We start from the raw sequence: 7,426 nt of genomic DNA, 5'->3' as shown, positions 1-7,426 counted from the left end.
CTTTATTCAAAAAGACTCATAGTGGAGCCCATACTGAGAAACTGTCATCATCCATTGAGCATATTTAAAAAAACAAAAAAACAAAAAAACATTCTGTGACACATCCGTCAGTGGACTAGAGGAGCAGAGGAAAATAATCATGGAGAATTGGCACTAGAGGGCAGCAGGATTGTGGGATTGTGTCAAAAGGACTAGCCGTTAAAATTGAGATAAAAGAAGAAACAAGAACTTTTCCTTCTTTCACAGCTCACTGCTTGAACAACTTAATTACCATGACTTCTCTTCACCAGAGGGGCTTTGTGTGAGGAACGCGTGTGTGTGTGTGCTTTGATGCACCCGTCGAAACAAGCACATCACACCTACACAGCTCACTTAACTTATTTGCTTATGAATTTTTGTCATATTACCTATTTTTATGAAAGTATCAAGTGTCAATCACAGACAGCTCCAGTCTATGCACAGAAGTGCTATTACACAGCACAAAAGCTGCATGAAAAGGGTATTATGAGTTGTAGAAATCTCACTGTCTTAAAGCTGGCCTTTTCTCATGTCTGTTCTTCTGGTTCTCTTCATATCTGTAGGGCTCTATACAATCCACCTTTTTATTAATACTCCATATGGTTCTGAACCTGCTTCTCTCAATTCATATTCAAACATTATTTTATTAAATCATGTTATCTTAACACTGTTTATGAAGCAATGTTAAAAATGTTGATTTACTTTTCTTGCATGCAAGATAACATGCAATAACATGTAAAATGATTGTGTAACGTCTGTAAAAATGCTACAGTAAAAACCTGTTAATTGGTTAACAGGAAAATTAAAACAGTAAGGTAAAAACTGTAATACCTAACTGTAAATTTGATGTACTTTCTACAGTAAAATACTGTACCAAGTTTGGAAGAAAAAACAAACAAAAACAAATCATCTTATAATTTACAGTAAAAAGTCATAAACTGACATACCCAGAAAACCCGACATGACATATTTGATGTTTTTTTATTTTAATAATTATGTTTCTTCTTAGTTTTTTTTTTTTATATCAGTTCAGTGTGTTGGCAATGAATAATCCATAGTATGTGCACACATCCAAAAAACGTGATCCATCACACCTGATCTAATTATTCATCTCATTAACCCAATCATCCAATAAAAAAAACACACACACACGCACGCACGCACGCACGCACGCACGCACGCACGCACACACACACACAAAAAAGTTAACAATAATGTTGAGAACAAACTCCAAATAAAGACCAAATAAAGATTTTTATTTATTTATTGGTGACTATTTTGGATTCTTCTGGTCATTGTGTTTAAAAAGAAAAGAAAAGGAAACAATAAACAAAAGTCAAAATTTCTCTCAAGAAATTTCTCTCATTCTTTTGCCTCTTTCCTTTTCACAAATGAAAATGATTACCAATGACAGTAAAAGCATGAGCAATTAAATGATCAGACCTCTTTTTTACTTCCAGCACTTCTGAAACAAAATAAATAAGTTAAACTTTTTGAATGGTGGATATTTATCATCAGAAGCTGGAACGCAATCCATAAATTAATCGTATGCTTAATATGAATCTCTCTGCTTACATTAAATTCTATTGAATACAGTGGCCTGTATCTAGCCTGATGATTAATTATCTGTGCTGCTAAGGTTAAAGGTTCAATAACAAGTATTAGTGATAGTGACCCTAGAGCTAATTATATCCCAGTCCTGTCACTATCTGCTCCTGTTTTCCATCATGCCCATCCACTGTGAGCCTCTTAACCCCAGGTTACTCCATTGGGAATGTTTATGCAGTTGCTCACTTGGGATGGGAAACGTCTATGCTCTCTTGTAATGTAGAGTTCAGTCATCCAAGAAACAAATGTTCTACTGGGCAACAAAGCTAGCTGGTAAAGAGAGAACTTAGTATGTGAAAATAATTGTAGGCTTATTAAAAAGTAATTTATTTTAATATACATTAATAATTGTTTCTGATGTTGGACATTTCATCCATGTAATTAAGAAATGTTGTTTATAAGTCGTCTTCAGGAAGATGAGGGAAAATTAAACACTAAAGTTCAGAGTTAAATTATGTTTTTTGAGCTATTAAAGGGGCCTTAGGGCCTCTCAGACACCAAACAGAACATAAGAGTTAAATATATCTTGTGTGTTTATGCATGTTTGCTCATGATGAGAGAGAGAGAGAGAGAGAGAGATAGTGAAAAAAAAGGGATCACATACCATTTACAAAGACAATTTGCTCGGCGTCTCTACACATTTAGCCCCTGGTCAGTGGTAATCTACTCAGTTATCGGGCTCACAGTGGATCAGCTGTGGACAGATTAAAGACAGAGGTTATCCAGACACTCTCGTGCCTCTATCATTTGATCATCATTCCGATTTCATTCCCATAGCGGATTCATAATCAAAACAGAAACATGATAACAGCATGCTGAAGTCCTGATGATGATGGCCTTATTTGCATACCCATTAACATACATCTACATATGCTCACTGTAAATGGAAACACCAGTTTCCAGGCACACAGACATTGAAAAAAATAAAAAAGGATAATTAGCAGACCAGGGATTTTCAGACTTCTGAAAAAATTAAATGTACTGAAATATTGAATCACCATCATTAGCATCACTAATTCTAAACACTCTTCTAATACTCAGTTTCTAAAATTCTCCCAAGTGGCAATATTCATAATTTTCAGCGCATCTGCTCAGTATATACAGTATTCATGCCACAATAATAAGACAAAAATGGCTCTGTAACTGTTATGAAATAATTAACAACCCAAGCTTCGCTCTCACACTTGTCTGTTTGATAGTCCTTCTCTATCGAAAGACACTGAATTATTCACTGTTAGACTTTTCAAGGGTTTTTTACAGTAACTTACTGGCAACACTGTTGCCAGTAAGTTACTGTAATTAAGAGTTACAGTACCAAACCGTATTTCAGTTTTGTGTAATACAGTGCATTACTGTAAAAACGAAGCTAATCAGTACAGTGCATTACTGTAAAAACTAAGCTAATCAGTACACTACTGTAATTATTTTTATTTGTACTAAATATAAATTAGATTTGATAATTTTGATATATGATTAATTTTATTTTTATCCTACATAAGTACTACTTTCATACAAACCAATTAGACAAAGTTATCACAAAATACCATTTTTTTATTTAAAACATTTCATATATATCACAAAATAAACATGCCAATGCTGGAAATGATGTGTGAAATTTTTACACATTAATGGGTAAGTTTAGAGACAACATTTTTTGTGTTAATTTTAACTCATTCATTGTGTTAATGATTTTAACAAAGTAAATATGTCAGAGAGGTTAGCACAAAGATGTGTAAACGTGTTAAATTAACACATTATGTGCTGTCCTTCACTGCAAACATTTTTGAAAACATACATAAAATCATAAACAAAACATTAGCATTTGACTAAATGAATGTAGAGTCATTGGTTGTTTAGCTTATACAAGTATTATAATGAAATATCAACCATTACATTCATAAAACTGCAGAATATAAATACATTAAGCATTCAAAAAGGAAATGTCCAAAACAGGACAAAACACAGTTCTTTTCACAATACAAGACACATAACCCCACCTTAAAAATAATTTCACTTATTTCCAAAAATGTGTTGGATTCATGTACACTGGTGGCCAAAAGAAGTATTTAAGTGGCGTAATGTTTTTGAAAGAAGTCTCTTTGATGCTCAAGAAACATTTATTATTATTATCAATGTCTGACTGTCTACTCCATCTTTTCTACAGCATAGGAGTAAAAGTCATCATCAAAATAATCTTTAAAAAGCCAACACAATGTTTTTGTCCACCTTTGTGAATAAATGAACTTCTCCAAAGATTGGTTCCTGTTCAGAACTTGATTGACAACATCAGAGTGTTCCCTGGTCTGCATGCGTGCCCACAAACACAAATGTACTCAGTCCTTCAGAGGAGATCCCGGTTCCAAAACTATATGAGAGAGAGAGAGAGAGAGAGAGAGAGAGAGAGAGAGAGAGAGAGAGAGAGAGAGAGAGAGAGAGAGAGAGAGAATATTAGTGTCACATTATTTTTAACCTCCTTTTTTGTTAATTTTTATTATTATTTTCACAAAAACTTAAGAATATATATTTGTAAACAGCTTTTGTCAATAAATAGCATACAAAAGAACTAAATTAAATTATGCCAGATTAAATTTTAATACTTACAAATCCTAAATTCTGTCCAAAAATGCTGAGATGCATAGAAAGAAGTTGAACGACTGAAATAGATGATTTTAGCCCATTTCAGCTTGTCTGCAGTGAAGGAGTACCTGTTTGAGACAAATACACAGTAAGATACATGCAAGAAATCACTGTGTGATGATCGTTCTCCTTCCTACAGTAGTTAACCCACCTGTGCGCTGATATTAGGACCTTCCTAGTCAGGTGGAACTGCAATGGTAGAGTCGCTGGCTAATAAAATATAAAAATAATGCAAAAATATAAACTTAAGTTGTTTAGAATGCTAGATTTGGTCTTAGTGAGAGTTTTACTGCAGTGCTTACCTGGATACATTTAATCTGGTGAGACTGAACAAAGACAATGGTCCATCTTCTGATTGGTTCATTTGCTGTGTAATAAAGTTAGACATAATGCAAAGGTCACTTATTTGATATAAAGTTAGCCAATTTTATAGAGATTTTATAAGATATTGTTAGCTACCTAGTCTGCACCAGTGGCTCAAAAGCAATTTTCACATAGTGTATGCTAATCATTTCAGCAAACTTATCTCAAAATATATCACAAATGGGCTGGCCTTCCTCTGGAATCTTGCTAAGTCACTGGCGCGAATTGGCGCTTTGTTGCAGTTGCCTTTAAACACAAAAATGGAAGTAAATATTAAATTCCATAAAAAAAAAAAACTATAATATGGTATAGTTTGCAAACTAATGCTAAAACTATAAAGGTTCTCATCAGTAGGCCAACATTAAGATATAAACAGAATTTCACATTAGTTTATTCACATTTATTGTTAATGTAAACGCGTTGCTCGTTGGCATATTTTAACTCGACAATTCAATAATCTAACAAAGTGTGTAAAATGAAACGTTAGCTCAGTTTACCATGGTAAAGTTCGTTACCGCCATGTTGACGACGAGTAAGGCTAACGTTAACGTGATAACATACGTTAAACTGGGCACAATCCTGTCAACATACACAGAATGTTTTTTTTTTTTTTTTTTTTTACCTTGCTTGCTGATCTCTCTCTCGGTGAAGTGAATTCCGTCTCTTCCCCGGGCCAGACACGAACGTCGCGATCCAACAAAAGACAGACCCCATTACCTACACTGGATGTCTGTCTGACGCGACACGACAAATCCCAGACAGTGTAGTGATGCGCCGCGGCCGTTATATTTCAGACGTAGTCCGATACGAGTCCAAGCGCTCGCACTAGTTCTTACAAGGGATAAACAGGTTTGCATTTAAAGGTCCGGTCGCTTCAATGTGTCCAATATAGACAGCCTCTGGCTATTATAGCGTTGTAGACACGTGGTGTAAGGCAAAAATTAGGAAATAAAAAGCACGGTGGAATGGTGCCAGCCAGAGAGGCAGTTACGTCAAATACAGTAGTATACAGCAAATTTAAAAAATACAGTAAGTCTCTGTATGTGGTGTTAGACGTCACAGAAAATTCCCATGATGCAATTGGAATCACAGTTATTTACTGTAAAGAGAAATAGCAGTATAATACTGGGGGATTTAAAGTAAATAACTGTAGAAATTACAGAAAAGTCTAACAGTGTTGACAGACAAAAACGATCCAAATTCAATGGAAAATGTATATACAATTACATTGGGATCGAAACTCTGGCCAGAATCTCTCTCTCTTTTTTCTATAAATGCATGTGTTTCTCTAGGGAATACTAGTGTTTTGATATTAACTGAGCTACTGGCACAATATTCTTATGAACATCTGGTCTCAGTGTCCATAAACTGATAAATATATTTCAGGACACGGGAGAAGTTATAACCTACTTAGTATGAATGCATATGGTCAAAATATCCACATACAGTTTGTTCTAAGAACCACCTACATAGACAGAAAGAGCCAATCACAGTGCTCTTCGCAGTCTATATTTAGCAGTAGGTTTTTCTGAGAAATATACAGTTCTGCTTGTGGACATCTAGTTAACTTGCTACTACTGTAAGTGCCTAAAACAAAAGTCTGAGTATCATTCAAATATTTGATTCCACAAAACTGTCGGACTTTGACAAATCTAGTGAAAAAAACTTTAAAAAAACAGCTCTCCATATAATCGGGACTGGCAAATCATTTTAAATGTCTTGTCAACATTTAATTTAGTTTTAAACAGTACTATGATATCTTGTGCATCATTTACAGCTACTTTTTTTTATTTTATTTTTTTATTTTATAGGTAAAGCTATATTTGTTCAGAATGAGAATTTACATCAATCAAATAAAAATCAATTCCAAGGTGCAAAAATAAAACGTAACTCTCCGACACTGGTACCAGGTCGGTGTCACACTTATGTTCAGTTAGTTTCGTTTTCATGGACTTTTAGTTTGTTTTCATTCATCACGTTTTCCTTTGTTTGAGTTTCCCGCCACTCATCTGTTTCCTTGGACACTAACTCATTGTCACAGTGTCTGGTTTGTGTTTCCCTGGGTAACCACTAGAGGTCCTCTTCCCCCACGGTGTCATTCACTCTTACTACATTTCCCATCATCCTGTTCTGTCACTCATTGATTCATTGCACACAGCTGTCTCCCGTCACCTTGTTAGTATCTGTGTATATATACCCTGTTTGTTTCAGTATTTGTCACTGAGTCCTTGTATTATGTCAATGCACTTCCAGAGGTCTGTTTGTTCCTTGTTCTTGTTTTGTTTCTTGGATTGCTTTCATGGTTTTGACCCTTGCCTGGACTGGATACGATTGTGGATTACCCAATAAAGACTACTGCACTTGGATCTGTCTTTCTCGTGTATGTGTCGTGACAGAAGGACTCCGTCACAACAAAGATCCAGCAGTATGGGTTCTCGTATCCATCCTCCAACTACGAAGAGGGAGAGGAGACAGCAGAGGCAAGAACCGTCATCCGGTGAGTCAGAACCTCGGATGACGCTGTTTGAGTGCTTTGCGCTGTGGGCTCGGAAGACTGAGGAGACCATGGCGATCAACTCCCCTGAGCCCCCTTCCAGCAGCACAGCTAACGCCTGGTCAGCCAACACCCCCCTCTGTGAACAATCTTTTGAGGGAACCCATCTGGCCAGGTTTCGTGGGACTTGTGGAGGCTGCAGGGGACGAGGTGGCCGAGATGAATACCGACACCATTCTCCACTCTGGCCCCTCTTCGAACCTGGGCCGGTGATGCACAACCCAGAGCTCCCTTCACTGCTGGTCC

General features: G+C 36.1%; 1 long non-coding RNA gene across 2 annotated transcripts; it reads right to left on the bottom strand.

Annotated features, from left to right (window-relative positions):
* Positions 1-3,220: 3,220 nt before the first annotated feature.
* On the bottom strand, positions 3,221-5,757 carry LOC309481842. 2 transcript variants are annotated; one of them, XR_014200105.1, is made up of 6 exons: positions 5,249-5,757; positions 4,723-4,872; positions 4,566-4,630; positions 4,415-4,473; positions 4,228-4,331; positions 3,221-3,991 (listed from the first exon to the last, which is right to left on the bottom strand). It is a non-coding gene; the product is annotated as an uncharacterized lncRNA (long non-coding RNA). The 2 variants fall into 2 exon arrangements; XR_014200106.1 differs by having other exon boundaries at positions 4,786-4,872.
* Between the last annotated feature and the right edge of the window lie 1,669 nt (positions 5,758-7,426).

Source organism: Leuciscus leuciscus (genome assembly GCF_965113295.1).
Source record: "Leuciscus leuciscus genome assembly, chromosome: 19".
Lineage (NCBI taxonomy): Eukaryota > Metazoa > Chordata > Actinopteri > Cypriniformes > Leuciscidae > Leuciscus > Leuciscus leuciscus.
Note: the sequence above shows the minus strand (reverse complement) of the source record. Positions and strands in the feature narration are given on the sequence as shown.